The sequence below is a fragment of the Erinaceus europaeus genome, chromosome 2 (assembly GCF_950295315.1).
Source record: "Erinaceus europaeus chromosome 2, mEriEur2.1, whole genome shotgun sequence".
Taxonomy (NCBI): Eukaryota; Metazoa; Chordata; class Mammalia; order Eulipotyphla; family Erinaceidae; genus Erinaceus; species Erinaceus europaeus.
The window spans coordinates 14,742,109-14,757,868 of record NC_080163.1 but is presented as its reverse complement, the minus strand read 5'-3'; the positions used below and the strand labels follow the sequence as shown (position 1 = coordinate 14,757,868).

The 15,760-nt window shown below is 41.1% G+C and overlaps 1 protein-coding gene across 2 annotated transcripts in view; it reads right to left on the bottom strand.

The window, feature by feature from the left end:
• The window catches only part of SYNPO2 (synaptopodin 2), a 246,996-nt gene that overhangs the window by 72,199 nt on the left and 159,037 nt on the right, over positions 1-15,760 (bottom strand). The gene's annotated exons all lie outside the window — the stretch shown is intronic.

Below are 15,760 nucleotides of genomic sequence, written 5' to 3'. Positions count from 1 at the left end.
TCATTCTTGTGGCTGAGGCTACAACCAGGACCTGTCTGCACAGGTTCCTTTACTTGAAGACACTGTTTTCCTCACTAACAGGCCTGGCACATACATCATTTCACTACTCTCTAGCCAGCTTTTTCCATTCTGATAGAAAGAGATGGAGAGGGTGGAGGAAACAGTAGTAGGAGAGTTTCACTGGGTGCCAAGGCTTTGCCATGTGTAACCAGGGTTCAAACCTGGGCCGTATCTTACCTGGTAAATATTTCTCTGGCGCTATTAAAACATATATATTTGATATGTGGATATTCCTTGAAACACACACACACAGCTAAAACAGATGATGTGTCAGCATATAAATACTTGAACCAAAGATTCTGTTCTGTTGTGTTCCCTAATATCATTATTAAAGGCATCTGAAGCTCATATTAAAATATGAGAGTGGGAGTCAGGCGGTAGCACAGCAGGTTAAGTGTACATTGAACAAAGCACAAGGGCTGGCATAAGGATCTCAATTTGCGCCCCCGGTTTCCCACCTGCAGGGGAGTCGCTTCACAGGCAGTGAAGCAGGTCTGCAGTTGTCTATCTTTCTCTCCCTGTCTCTTCCCCTCCTCTCTCCATTTCTTTCTCTCCTATCCAACAACGACAACAACAATAAGTACAGCAATAAAACAATAAGGGCAACAAAAGGGAACAAATAAATACTTTTTTAAATATATATGAGAGTTACTGAGAAGGCATAGATTGACATTTCCAGATAGACAGAGGAGAAAGTTCCAGGCAAGACCCAGATTGCCGAATGTAATGTTGCACTGAGCTCTCCAGAGTGCAGACAGAATTGCAAATTTGGTTCTAAACAGTGCAGTTGTTTGCTAATACAATGATGGAGAGAACATTGCAAAGTCTAGATTTTGACTTGTCAGATCAGATGCGACTTGTGCCATATAAAGCTTCTAGCTATAAGCAAAATACTTTTTCAGCCTCTATTATTCAACAGTTTTAAAGTCAAGCTCTTGGGCAGCACAAAATTATTTTAATAGTTCAGAAAAAAAAATTTTTCTTCCATCTCCTTCATTTAAAAAAAGTTACTGGAAAATAGCTGTGTGTCTCTCATATCCCTTTGGGGTTTTCTTGTTTAATTTTTAAAATATTTTTTTATTTATTTATTATTTATTATTGGGTAGAGGCAGAGAGACATTTAGAAGGGAGGGGAAATAAGGAAAAAGACAGAGAGACACCTGCAACCCTGCTTCACCACTTGTGAAACTTTGCCCCTGCAGGTGGGGATCAGGGGCTTGAACCTGGGTCCTTGTACACTGTAATGTGTGCACTTAACCAAATGTGCCATCACCCAGCCCCATTTAAAATTTGTTTTCAAACTACTCTTTGTCCCCCTTTCCATGTGTGTATATGTGTAAATCTATGAGCCATGTACCTTTCTAGCTCATACAAAAAAGACAAGCATTCATATGACATTCATTATTGATACTTTGAAGTTCATAAAAAATATTTTCAAAGGAGTCGGGCTATAGCACAGCGGGTTAAGCACAGGTGGCACAAAGCACAAGGACCGGCATAAGGATCCTGGTTCGAACCCCGGCTCCCCACCTGCAGGGGAGTCGCTTCACAGGCGGTGAAGCAGGTCTGCAGGTGTCTGTCTTTCTCTCCTCCTCTCTGTCTTCCCCTCCTCTCTCCATTTCTCTCTGTCCTATCCAACAATGACGACAACAACAATAACTACAACAATAAAAGAACAAGGGCAACAAAAGGGAATAAATAAATAAAATAAAATATTTAATATATATATATATATATTTTCAAAAACTAAAGTAATGAGGCAGCAAGAATTAAAGTATTTAGGAAAAGCAGGAGGTAATTTAGGACACCACAAAAATTATAAGCGTAAAGAAAACTTGGTTGGTAATACATGTAGATTGGAAGATACATTCTTTTTTTTTTTTTTTTGCCTCCAGGGTTATTGCTGGAGCTCAGTGCCTGCACCATGAATCCACTGCTCCTGGAGGCCATTTTTTCCCTTTTGTTGCCCTGGTTGCTTTATCATTGTTGTAGTTATTATTATCACTGTTATTGATGTTGTTGTTGGACAGGACAAAGAGAAATGGAGAGAGGAAAGGAAGACAGAGACGAGGAAAGATAGACACCTGAAGACCTGCTTCACCGCCCTTGAAGCGACTCCCCTACAGGTGGGGAGCTGGGAGCTTGATCCAGGATCCTTACACAGGTCCTTGTGCTTTGCGCCAGGTGCGTGCGCTTAGCCCGCTGGGCTGCCGCCCCACCCCCTAGGAAGAAACATTCTAACCAGGAAGGTATTTCATTCTGAAATAACCTGGCTATACCAGGCTACCAAACTCGGAGAGCTAAATGGGAAACTGTTAACTTGTGGAGTTAAAGGAACATGATATAAATATTATAAGGAAAGAAAAAAAAAGCAATTAGCTTATTTATTTAAGAATTGCTTAAAATATAATTCATTGTTTTACGAAAGAATATTATTGTCCTGGTGGTGGGAATTGTATGGAGATGTGCCCCTCTTATCCTATGGTTTTGTCAATATTTTCATTTTATAAATAAAAGTTAAAAAAAAGAAATTAGATAATAAAATATACAACAAAGCTAAACAAACAAAAAAGAATATTATTACCCTGCAGAGGGGAGCTTCACAAGCAGTGAAGCAGGTCTGCAGGTGTCTTTCTCTCTCCCTCCTATCTCCCCCTCCCCTCTCAATTTCTCTCTGTCCCATCAAATAAAATGGGGGGGAAATAGCCACCAGAAGCAGTTGTTTTGTAGTGCTAGCACCGAGCCCAGTGATAAACCCCATAGTTCAAAAAAAAAAAAAGGAAAGAAAAAGAATATTATCTATGCTCCTTGGTTCTTTATTCATTTCTCCTTTTATATGGACTTTCTCTTTCTTGTTAGGAAAAATAGCTTTTCAGAAAAGATTTACTTAAATGTATGAAAAACACAAAGGCCAGAGTAGTGCTTAACTCTAGTTTATGGTGGTCCCAGGGACCCCTGAGGCCGGCCTCAGGCATACAAGCCATGTGCTCTAAAATCTTAAATTCTCTCTCCAGCCCTGATAGTACATTTGTTGACAAGTACTGAATATTGTGAGTCTCCCTCTCCCACTCCCATCCCCTCTCCCTCTTACCCTCCCTTCCCTCCCTCTGTGTGTGTATGTGTATGCATCCCTTTTCTTTCACAAGTATAATTTATAAATCCTAAGAACATGGTGGTCATGGTTTTTCTCCCAGGAAACTCTCAGGCATCCTCAAACATTCCTAGTGCTTATAACTAAATAAGTTACAAGTCCCCAGGGGTTTCCTATAGGAAAGCTGTCTTTACAAGAAGTGTCTTCCATGCTTGAAAGATTCATACACATTAACTGGTGAATTTGTATTCTAGAAGAAGACCTCAGAGGGGTCCTCGGAGAGCTGGTCATACTTCTTACTTGATGAATGCTGTGCCTTTAAGGTGAACAGCAACTTTTGGCTTCATGTTTTGTAAAGTATAAGAGGAGACTATAATTGGGGCATCCATTTCCACACCTTCACATTCCATCTTGCCTTTCACTGCTGATGGTAGTGGTCAGGGTGTTTACTCTCTCCCCTTCCCCTCAGGTCACTGCTTCTTCTAAGAAAGCTGACATCTCTGCCTTTCTGGTATCCCAAAGGTAGTGGCTCAAACTCAAGATGCCCACCTTCCCTTCAGACACTCAGTGGGCCATGGGACACCTTATCACCATCTAAGAACTTATTCTCTCGGTAGTATGATATTTATAGCTGCTGAATGTTCCAGATGGATATCTTCCTAGCCTAGTTTTGTGTTACTGTTATTTCAAAAACAAATATTTAGTTTTTCTCTGCCATGCTATTAATATACATTATCTTCCAAAAGTAGACTTTTTTTTTTGTTATTTGAAAACTTCCCTTGGTTATAAGAAAAGGTAATTTGTAATAGTTTCTTCAAACAGGCCTGGAAAGGCTGACTCAGTACGTCCAGAAGAGAGAAAGACAAGAGACAGCATGATTTACTCTGTAGAGTTCCCAAAAGACTCAGGAATTTATGAGGATAGTTATCTCTTGAAGTAAAGATGAGGGCGGGGATAAAAACAGGAAGAGCAGTTCTAAGTCTGTTTAAGATGATAGTAGAACTTCCCAATTCCATTTCCTATTCCCACAGTCAAGCAAACATCCTTTATTCACCCTGCAGGGTACCAGGAGTAGTTGAGGGTGGGCGTGCCGTACGGAAAATGGGGATTAGGGGGCTGGGTGGTAGTGCACCTGGTTAAGCGCACCCATCACAGTGCCCAACAACACAGGTTCAAGCCCCTGGCCCTCACTTGCAGGGGGAAAACTTCATGAGTGGAGGAGCAGTGCTGCAGGTCTCCCTATCTGTCTGTCTGTCTGTCTGTCTGTCTCCTCCTCCCCTCTCAATTTCTGTCTCTATTTAATAATAAATAAATAAAGAAGAGAAAATGGATATTACAGTGAAAGATTAACTTCAACACCCAGCTTCCTACTTCAAACATCCTCCTTTATAAGTTTCTGGAAAGAATTGGAAAGATTCTGATTAGTCTGGCACTATCCAGTCTGTTAAACCCACAGTAAGCAGACAGTTAAAGAAACACGTCTTCTAATCGAAAGGAAAGTCTGTTATAGAAGACAGAGAAGCAGGTGTGTATCTCTGGCAAAAATCCACTAATCTAAATCTGAACAAGTCAGAGACTCTAGGACACATGGTCTCTACAACAGAGGAGATCGAAGGAGTATTTGGTAGGCTTTAAAATACCAGGTGGATTATTTTTGTAAATGCAGAGAACTAGAGGATCATGGTAAATACTTAAATACTTAAAATAAATACTTAAAAATACTTAAAAGTAAATACTTAAAACAAGGAACAACAGCTGTAATCCCAAGAAGAAAGAAAATTTGCAAGAGGGGGTGGATAGCATAATGGTTATGCAAAGAGACTCTCATGTCTGAAGTCCCAGATTCAATCCCCCACATCACCATAAATCAGAACTGAGCAATACTCCGGTAAGAAAAAAAAAATGTGCAAGAAAGGAAAATACCAAACTACTTGACTTTACAATATAAGCACTGGATATTGATGAGATACTGATGTAATATTGGGAAGATATGGGGGAGGGGGAAATTATGTGAACTTGAGGTAGGGAGTAGGTACAGCAACATAGTGGTAAGACAATTGAGCTTTAAAAAGGATAATTCTCTTTTCAAATTGTTGAATTTTTTTTTTATATTTTGGTTCCCACATAGATGCAATTCTGTGGGCTTTGTGGCTATGAAATATCAATCACTTGCCTTTTTCTCTAGAGAACCATGAGTATTGAGTTAGGGAAAGCATTGAAGCAATAATTTTTTTCCAGTATCTGTTCTCAATCTACATGTAGGCAACAGAAGACAAGTCTTTTAAAGGAAAGATTGTATTCTACATAGGATGGGGAGATAAAGGAGAAGTCCCCTTGACTCTCTTGCTTTCTTCCTATTTGAGTTATTCATGGAAAGACTTCAAAGTCAGGGGATCAAACAAATTCAAAGGACATTACACTGGAGAATATTAGTGACATCCCCTATTGGGGTTCAAAGTCAAGGAGATAAGGAGTTAGAGATATAAATTAGGATTGATGTTTGACCCCTTAAGAGAAAAGGGTGTAAGATTTAAGAAAACCAGTGCAGTACAGAAAATTTAACAATAGAGAGCTCAAATAGAATTCCGTTTCACTCCACTCATTTGAAACCCTAGACTTAACCAATCTGGGTCCCAGTGAATGAGTTCAGAGCTTTTATGCTCAAAGACTTTCTCCATTCGGAAGAAATTCAAAGAGAAGGGAGAGAAGAAGAAGAGAGAAATAAAAGGAAGTAAAAGTGATAATACACAGACCCTACATGCAAATGATAAAATGAAATTCAAAAAAAAGAAAAGAAGAGAAAAGAAAAGAAAAGGTTCCGATTTGTTCAATTTGGTCTTTGCTTCCTCTCCACTGTGCCACTGTGTCTACCGTCTACCTCTCTCTTCCCCTTTCTCTTGGAATCATACCCTGGCAGGCAATTCTGAAGGGATGAGGTCATAGGCTCCAAAAAATGGCCATGACATGAAGGTAGCAACACAGATTTTTTTTTTTTTAAATAGCATTTCAGCACTGCACCACCTTCTGTAATATGAGCAGCTATGACCTCGTGCTACTTTCTTAATCCATGGCGGTGATCCTTGGGAGTTGAATTATGTATCTCTCTCTCTCTCTGTGTGTGTGTGTGTGTGTGTGTGTGAGAGAGAAAGAGAGAGAGAGAGAGAGGGAGAGGAGGGGCGGGGGAGTCCTTCTGCAACTTCCTGTTTTACATGGGCAGGTGTCAAAACACCCTCCTCTTCTTTAATATACCAAAGGGAAAGCAGACGTAACTGGCTGTTAACTCTAACTGTAGATTTCTCCCCTGAGAAGTCAGGTCTTTAACATTAAGAGCAGAGAAAGGGTAAAAGTGAGAAGGGCCTTGCTGACAGCCCCTTCCTCTAGACTCGGCCTCTTCATGTGTCGGTTTCTTGCTCCTTAGCATCTCCTAAGTGACCAAACATTGCTACCTGGAAGGGCACATTGATGGAGTGACAACATCTGGCAGCTCTCTTGTCACATTGTAGCTAGGTTCTCACTGGCTTTCCCAGGCAGAGCCCTGTTTCTGGAGTTCCTTTTTGTCTAGCAGATCATTGTCATGCCCTGAACCACTTCCTTTGCCAGATTCTCCAGAGGAAAAGTAACTCCTTAACTTCTCCACTTGAAAACTCTTTGAAAGTAAATCCCAGCAAAAAATGCAAAACGTTGAAGATAGCAGTCGACGAGGAGAAAATTCTCCTCTATGTTTACAAACATCCCGTTTCCCAGTATGCCCTACCCTGTCTTCAAATCTGATTGTGTCCCTTCAGAGCAGAGGAAATAGCTGTTCTTCCCTGAAGTCCTTCAGGCAGACATATCTGCAGTCTGTGAACTCATGAACTCATTCGAAATGACTTGGAATTTCTTTGCTGGCACTTGGTAATGTACACTTTAATTATTAGAACATATGCTGTCTCTGTTCCTAAATTGCTTCCTCACAAAAACAGAAGCCTTGTTTTAATCTCTTTAGTCCCTGATGAGACTGATGATTAATAACAACCAGGGCTGAACCATTTGCTTCACATTGACAACAACCCGGAAAGCCAAGCCCTCTTAAGGAAAGGATGAGACCTCTGAGATGTGATAATGGCTGTCAGCACACAACCAGTGTTCTACTGACCCTGTCATCTGTGCTCTTCACACTCCGTTACAAAACAGAAATTAAGAAGGAGAGAGGAGGAAGAAAAGAAAAAAGTTTGATCGGGCAATGTTGTATCTGGCAGAAAGCACATATTGCAAATGTTCATGGACCCTGGTTCAAGCCCCCAGTGGGGCAGTGGTAGAAGACTCATCAGTGGGGAGTCATGCATAAGGATCCTGGTTTGAACTCCCAGCTCCCCACCTGCAGGGGAGTCGCTTCACAAGTGGTGAAGCAGGTCTGCAGGTGTCTGTCTTTCTCTCCCCATCTCTGTCTTCCCCTCCTCTCTTCGTTTCTCTCTGTCCTATCCAACAACAATGACATCAATAAAAATAAGCTGCTTTCCCGACCCAGGTGTCCAACAACAGGTGACTGGATAAGTAAATTGTGATATATATATATATATATATATATATATATATATATATATACTAATCAGCTATTAAAAATGGTGAATTCACCCTCTTCACCTACCTCATCTTGGATGGAGCCTGAAGGAATCGTGTCAAGTGAGATCAGCCAGAAAAAGAAGGATGAATATGGAATGATCTCACTTATAGGCAGAAGTTGAAAAACAAGATCAGAAGGGAAAACATTAAGCAGAACTTGGACTGCAGCTGGTGTATTGCACCAAAGCAAAAGACTTTGGGGGCCGAGGGAGTGTTCAGAGCATGATGGCAGAGGAGGACCTAATTAGGGTTGTACTCTAATGTAGAAAAGTAGGAAATGTTATGTATGTACAAACTATTGTATTTTGCTGTTGACTATAAACTATTAATCCCCCAGTAAAGAAATTTAAAAAACGAGCTGCTCCCTGATTAACAGTCATTAGCAGTACAAACAGTGATACATTAGGGGCCAGGTGGTGGCACACCTGGTTGAGCGCACATGTTACAATGCGCAAGGACCCAGGTTGGAGCCCCCGGTCCCCACCCACAGAGGAAGTGAGTGAAGCAGGGCTGCAGGGGTCTTTCTCTTCCTCTCTATACTCCCTTCCTTCTCAATTTCCTTCTCTATTCAATAAATAAAGATAATTAAGCATGTTTTTTAAAAAAAAATTACAAACAGTGGTGCTTTGTCTGTGAGCACACTGCTAAAGTTATACTCCTCAGCAACACAAAGGCATCAGTGCTTAACATATGACCAACTCAGTGAGGTATGAGTAAAAAAAAAACAAAAAAAAACTTATACTCAAGAGTCAAGTTCAGGACCTTGTCATTTTCCCCAATTTACTGTTAGATACTTTCAGAAAAAAATGTGATTCGTAAGCATAGGCAGTTAACCAAGTCCTAGGTGACTCCCAAAGGACTGTATGCACATTTTCTCTTGGCGGATTGAGGGACTCCAGCACAACCAATTTCACTGTTCCCATGCGAATTTTTTTCATTCAGAGAAAGAGAGAGAGAGAGAGAGAGAGAGAGATGGAAAGAGAGGAAGAGACATCCGAGGACTAGAGTCTCCCCTCTAGTATGCATTTTTATAGCTGTATGAGAATCCCCAAGCTCTACCCCCCTCAAAATCCCAACACTGTTTCTTCCAGAAGCTTCTTCTTCCTCAGTCTCTGTTCTCCAACACAGAGTGAATGCGTTATGGCAGGATAAAGATATGGATGATCTTGTAAGTCAGGAAAAGGGATTGTCCTCTGAGAATTAACTCTAAAATCAGTGGTAGACAGCAAATGCTTGAATGTGACTTTAAGGAAACGGACAAAACGCATACCAGAGTTCATGGAAGGTATTATGGTATCAAAGGAAAGAATGTGTCTTTCTGAAGGGGTTTCCCAGAAATAGAAGTTAGGAAAAGACAAACAGTGCCCATAACAGCTTTGTCCTCTAGAGCAGGTCTCAAACCAAAGACCCAACCTGTGATTATGAAGGTGAGGACAGCAGAGCCACTGTTGTCATTTCTCTTCACACATTCTGTTCAGACGTCATACTCACAGACCCATTATCACATCACGATTTCTAAAGGAAGAGACAGCATCCCAGCTGGGGCCATGGACTTCGAGCTCAGACCCACAGGGACTCAGAGGTTACACAGGCTCCTGTGTTGAATATAAATATATATGGGCCTTGGATCAGATAGATGGGGTAAATGGTTAATTTTTATTCATAGATATTTTTTTTTAGATTGGGAGCTATTCTCTGCCCTAGTCCAAACTTTTTAGCCCTTTACTCTGACACCATCTTCTCAGACAATATTTTTGTCCAACCTCATGTTAGCTATCATACTCAAGCAAAAACTACAATAGTCCTGGGCCCCTAGCAACATGCCTAAAATGGACTTCCACACTTCTTTCCACCCTAAGATCCTTATTCTCATCTGCTCTGTTCTTACTTTTTAGTTCTTATTCATTAATCATTTGGTCTCACTTCCTATCTTGCTGCCTTTCAGCCGCCAAGTTGCAGGCACTATCATGATTCCATCCTGACTTCCCTGAGCAGAGGACTTCACCACTGTGTCTTGGAACCTCACCACTTCAAAGAAACAGGCTGGGGGTATGTACGGGTTGACCTCCCGACACTCATAACCAGCAAGGAAACAATTACCAAAATCAGACTCCCACCTTCTGCACCCCAAAAGGAATTTTGATCCATACTCCCACTGGGAGAGAAATGAGAGAGAAAAGATGACCAGAGGGTTCTGAACTCCAGCTCCATCAGGACCGAGAGAGGAGAAAGGGAGGGACATTTGGATGTAGTAGTAGGTGTATGTGTAACCTGGAAACAAAAAGAAGTTGGGACCATAGTAAAAAAAAGGGGGGGGGCAAAAACATACAAATATAGACAGATGTAGAAATAATAGTTAACCCATATCTACAAACTTAACAGAATTGTTGTAACTCACAATGGAGGGGGTTTGGGAACTCCAGTGGTGGGAATAGTGCAGAGCTGTTTTCCTGTTATCTTGTAATTTTGTAAATAAATATTAAATCACTAATAAAAAAAGAAATTAAAAAAGAAGGAAGAGGGAGTCTGGGGGTAGCGCAGCAGGTTAAGCGCACATGGCACAAAGCACAAGGACCGGCAGAAGAATCTCGGTTCGAGCCCCCAGTTCCCCTCTTGCAGGGGAGTCACTTCACAGGCGGTGAAGCAAGTCTGCAGGTGTCTATCCCCCTCTCTCTGTCTTCCCCTCTTTTCTCCATTTCTCTCTGACCTATCCAACAACAACACAATAATAACTACAACAATAATAAAAATAACAAGGGCAACCAAAGGAAATAATTAATTAATTAACTAATTTTAAAAAAAAAAAAGAAGGGAGAGACACTAGTCAGAGAGACAAATTTTTAGTTTTCTTTTTTTTTTTAAAGGAAGGAGCCAGAATTCTAGTTTATCCTTCAGTTGTCTTCAGGTACACAAGTTCATATCTTCAGATTGGTTTATGAATTGAATGATGAGATGATTTTAAAAATCTGCGTAACTGAAGGTCAGAGCCTGGACTCTGCTGACTTTACAGAGTTCAGGGCTTGCTTTCAGAGGTTCCATCCCAGCTCGCCAGCCAAATGTGTTCTCCCTCACTGTCATACGCTCTTTTAAACTTCACTCAAAATTAATTCACTTCTCTGTTCACAAATAAACATTCATTAATCTCTCTTAGGGAATGTAAATTGCAGCCTCTATGGAAAACAATATGGAGCTAACCCACTAGCGAAAGATAGAAACAGGCTGGGGGTATTGATCAGCCTACCAACACCCATGTCCAGTGGAGAAGCAGTTAAAGAAGCCAGGCCTCCCACCTTTGGCACCACATAAAGAATTTTGGTTCAGGGCAGGGGTAAATAGCATAATGGTTATAAGAGACTCTCGTGTCTGAGGTTCTGAAGTCCCAGGTTGAATCCCCTGCACCACCATCAGTCAGAGCTGAGTGTTACTCTGGCAAAACAAGCAAACAAAGCAAAAACACAATAAAACAAAGAAAGAATCTGGTTCATACTTTCAGAGGGATAAAGAATAGGGAAGCTTCCAATGGAGGAGATGGACACAAAAGTCTGCTAGTACAAACTGTATGGAATGATACCCCTGTTATCTTACAATCTTGTTAATCACTATTAAATCACTAATAAAGTTATAAAAAAACTAAAAAGAGGAATGTCATATGATTCAGTAATACCACTCGCAGGTATTTATCCAAAGAATTTGAAAACACTAATCCAAAAAGGTATTTATTTCTCTGCTCATAGTAGCATATTCACAATAGACAAGACTAACTAGATCCCCATCGAGAAGAACTACATTAAGCAGTTGTGACACATATAATCAACAGAATACAGCTATACTATAAAAAAGGATTTATGGGTACCTGAGGGAAAGGGCTTAAGAGATGGGGAAAGGGTTCTGGCTGTAGCAGAGTGGTTAAGTGCACATTGCACGACTTGCAGAAGGATCCCGGTTTGAGCCCCTGGCTCCCCACCTGCTGGGGGGGTCACTTTGCAGGCTGAGAAGCAGGTCTGCAGGTGTCTGTCTTTCTTCCCCTCCCTCCTCTCCCGATTTCTCTCTATCCTATCCAACAACAGCAATGAAAACAATAATAATAATAACAACAACAAGGGCAACAAAATGGGAAAAATAGCCTCCAGGAGCAGTGGATTCATAGTGAAGGTACCAAGCCCCAGCAATAACCCTGGAGGTAAAAAAAAAAAAAAAAAAAAAGATGTGGAGGACAGGTAAAGGGGGTTAATACGTTTACCAGACTCTGGTGATGGATGGAAACTAGACTTTTTTTTCCTTTTTTGCCTGCAGGGTTATCTCTGGGTCTCGGTGCCTGCACTATGAATCCACTGCTCCTGGTGTCCATCTTTTTTTTCCATTGTTGTTGTTATTGTTGATGCTGCTGTTGTTGTTGTTGGATAGGACAGAGAGAAATTGAGAGAAGCTAATTTTTTATTTTTATTTCCCTTTTGTTGCCCTTGTTTTATTATTGTTGTAGTTATTATTATTGTTGTTCTTGATGTTGTTGTTGTTAGATAGGACAGAGAGAAATGGAGAGAGGAGGGGAAGACAGAGAGGGAAGAGAGAAAGATAGACACCTACAGACCTGCTTCACTACCTGTGAAGCTACCCCCTTGCAGGTGGGGATCCGAGAGCTCGAACCAGGATCCTTATGCTTGTCCTTGTGCTTAACCAAGTGCACTAGTGCCTGGTCCAGGAAATTAAGCTTTTAGTGGTGATTCAGTTTTAACTTATACATAGTGTTAAATAATACTTCCATGGGCCTGAAATTGTTTAGCGCTCTCTATTAGTTACCTTCATGCAAAAATAAGATTTTAAAAGAAAACAAGACTCCAAATTAAATAAATGAAATAATCCAAAAACCTTAGACGGAGGTCATCTTCCTTAATCCTCTGTAATTTTTTATTTCCAATGTGTTCAGGCCATTCAGTATTGTACTCTAAGTTTATACCACAAACATTCCACCTTATCTAGATGATGAGATGTTGGATGAAGAATCTTTCAAATAAAGGACTTTTAAAATAAACTCTCAGCAGTCAACTAGCACTCAAACTCATAACTCCGCCTTCCCCCAGTCCATCAGTTGAACTATCAGGGACTCATACTAACCCATCTAATCCAGCTGTCATTCTATCCCTTAACTCTTGAAATTCCTGTTTAGGTAGCAGATGTCTTCTTTCAAACCACAACTAAACTAGTCCCACACTTAATACCCTGAGTGGCAGCCTCATCTGATCCTTCTCATCTCAAGTTCCATCAGGAGACCCGCCTAGGAAAACTTGGGTCTACCAGATAGAAGTGGGCTACATACCTGGCTTGCCTAACACACTCAGTGGATAGCAACAAGTGCATTTATAGCTTCTGTGGTACTTCAGCTGTCACTGTTGTCAGTGTTTTCTGCTAAAATTGTTATATTTTTGGCTACTTGCCTCATGCCAGAAGGAACCTGTGGTCTGAAGAGAACACACTTTAGAGAAAGAATGTAGACTTCCTGCAGGAGTGAAACTACTTGGTCAGAAGACAGGCCTTCCCCTAGAAGAACTCAATGTTCCAAGAGAACACACACTGGTTCAGAACAGCGCTGGGGCTGGAGATCAGACAGTCATGCTTTAGTTGTCAACTTCAGGCAAAGCAGTAAACCACTTCTCATTTCTACCACTGTAGATACCGAAATTTAAAATTGACAGTGGGAAGGCCGGGTGGTAGTGCACCTGGTTGAGTGCACAGGTTACAGTGCTCAAAGACTCAGGTTTGAACCCCCGGTCGGTCCCCCACCTGCAGTGAGGGAAATCTTCACTAGTGGTGAAGCAGGGCTGCAGGTATCTCTCTGTCTCTTGCCCACTCTATCAGTCCTTTCCCTCTCAATTTTCAGTTGTCTCTATAAGTAAATAAACTAAATTAAATAAAAAACAAGGATAATTTAAAAAATAATTTTAAAAATTGATAGTGGGATAATTTTAAACTCATCAGAAAATAAGTAATAGGCATTGAAGATGTTTTTAAAAAACTTATTTTAATATTAACAAATTATCACTGGATAGAATCAGAAAGAAATTGTGAGGGGAGGAGGAAGTAGAGAGGGAAAGAGACATATTCCCTACCCTGATACAACTTTCTAGCCCACTTTCTCCACTCTGACACCATTCTCTCAGACAATATGCTCATCCAACCTCACACTAGCTACCAAACTCAGGCAAAACTACTATTGGTGTATTCCCCCAGGAACATGCCTAAAATGGTTCTCCTAGCTTTCTACTACCCTAAAACCCCTAAGCTCATCTGCTCTGATCCTACTTTCTGGTTCCTGATCATTAACCAATTTGTTTCAACATAGGTCCTGCCACCTTCCAGATACCAAGTTGCAGATGCTACCATGACTCCATCCTGACTTCCCTGGACAGATGACCTCACCAATGTGTCCTGAACCCTCACATCTCCAGAGTTCTGGTCCATTACAGAAAGATAGAAACAGGCTGGGGGTATGGATTGACCTGTCAATGCCCATGCTCAGTGGAGAAGCAGCTACAGAAGCCAGAACTCCTACCTTCTGCTCCCCATAAACAACCTTGATCCATACTCCCAGCGGGGGAGAAGTGATAGGATGAAGATAAGAGGACTCTGCACTCCAGCTCCATCAGCACCCAGAGAGAGAGAAGGTTCCAGCTGCTGCCGTGATGCCAATGGGACTTCCCTGGGCAGATGACCCCACCGATGTGTCCTGGAGCCCTGCTTCCCTAGAGCCTTGCCCCACTAAGGAAGAGAGAGACATCCTGGGAATATGGATAGACCTGTCAATGCCCATGTTCAGTGGAAAAGCAATGGCAGAAGCCAGACCTTCCATCTTCTGCACCCCATAATGACCCTGGGTCCATACTCCCAGAAGGATAAAGAATAGGAAAGCTATCAGGGGAAGAAATGAAATATGGAGTTCTGGTGGTAGAAATTGTGTGGAGTTGTACCTCTCTTATCTTATGGTTTTTGTCAGTTTTACCTTTTTATAAATAAAAATGAAAAAAAAAAAAGAGTTTCTCAAACAGACATCCAGAAATCTCTTACTAAGCTGTGAATTATGTGAAAAACCTGTTATGGGAGTCTGTATGTTAAGACACAGAGATGCTAAGGGAATTGTACTTTTAGAGTAAAATGCAGAAGGAAGTAAAGACTTGGCCTGCACACAAGTATTCATCAAGTTAATGATCCCAAGAGCTGAGGGGCTAGTTGTCCAGAAGATGTCAGAAATTCATGAAGACATGTTAACAAGTAACACTTAACAATTGACCTGTTTGTCAAGTGTAACAGACTGTGTTTTCATTCCCAATTTTAAACTCAGCTAAATCAAAGAGGCCTCTTAAAAAAAGGTGAATTTCTCTAAAGGACAAGTACATTTGCATCCAAGTTCACTCAAATTGTAGTTCTCTGTGACGACCAGCCCCACATCCTGTTGTTTTTTACTGTTTCATTCCATTTTTAAGAGAACCTGGTCTTTCTGAAAAGAATACCAACGAGGGCTGGGGAGGTTATTCAGTACAGAAAGCTCATATTCTTCAAGTGTGAGGTCTTGGGTTTTATCCCTAGAACCATATGTAAGCTCTGAGGAAAGAGATTATATCCATAGATGCTAGAGGAGTTCCTGGATGTCTCTCTCTCCCCATTTGCTTTCTTACCTCTCTCTCATAATAAAGAAAAATATTTATTAATTGGTCAGGTGAGGTAGTTTAGTGGCACAGTGCATGAGTCAAGTCCTAGGTTCAATTCCCAAAACCACAGAATCACAACACACAAATAATACACAATTAGCATCTGCCTTTATTCATCACCTACGTCATTTTATTCTATGCCCAAGACTTCATGCTTACATGAAACCATTGCTTCCAGGTGACCTTTTTCCCCTTGTAAGATAGGGGGAAAGAAGAGGAGAAGGAAAAGGAGGAGAAGGTCGAGAAGAAGGAAGGACAGGAGGAAAAGGAAGAGGAGGAGAAGGAAGAGAAGGAGGAAGAAGAGAAG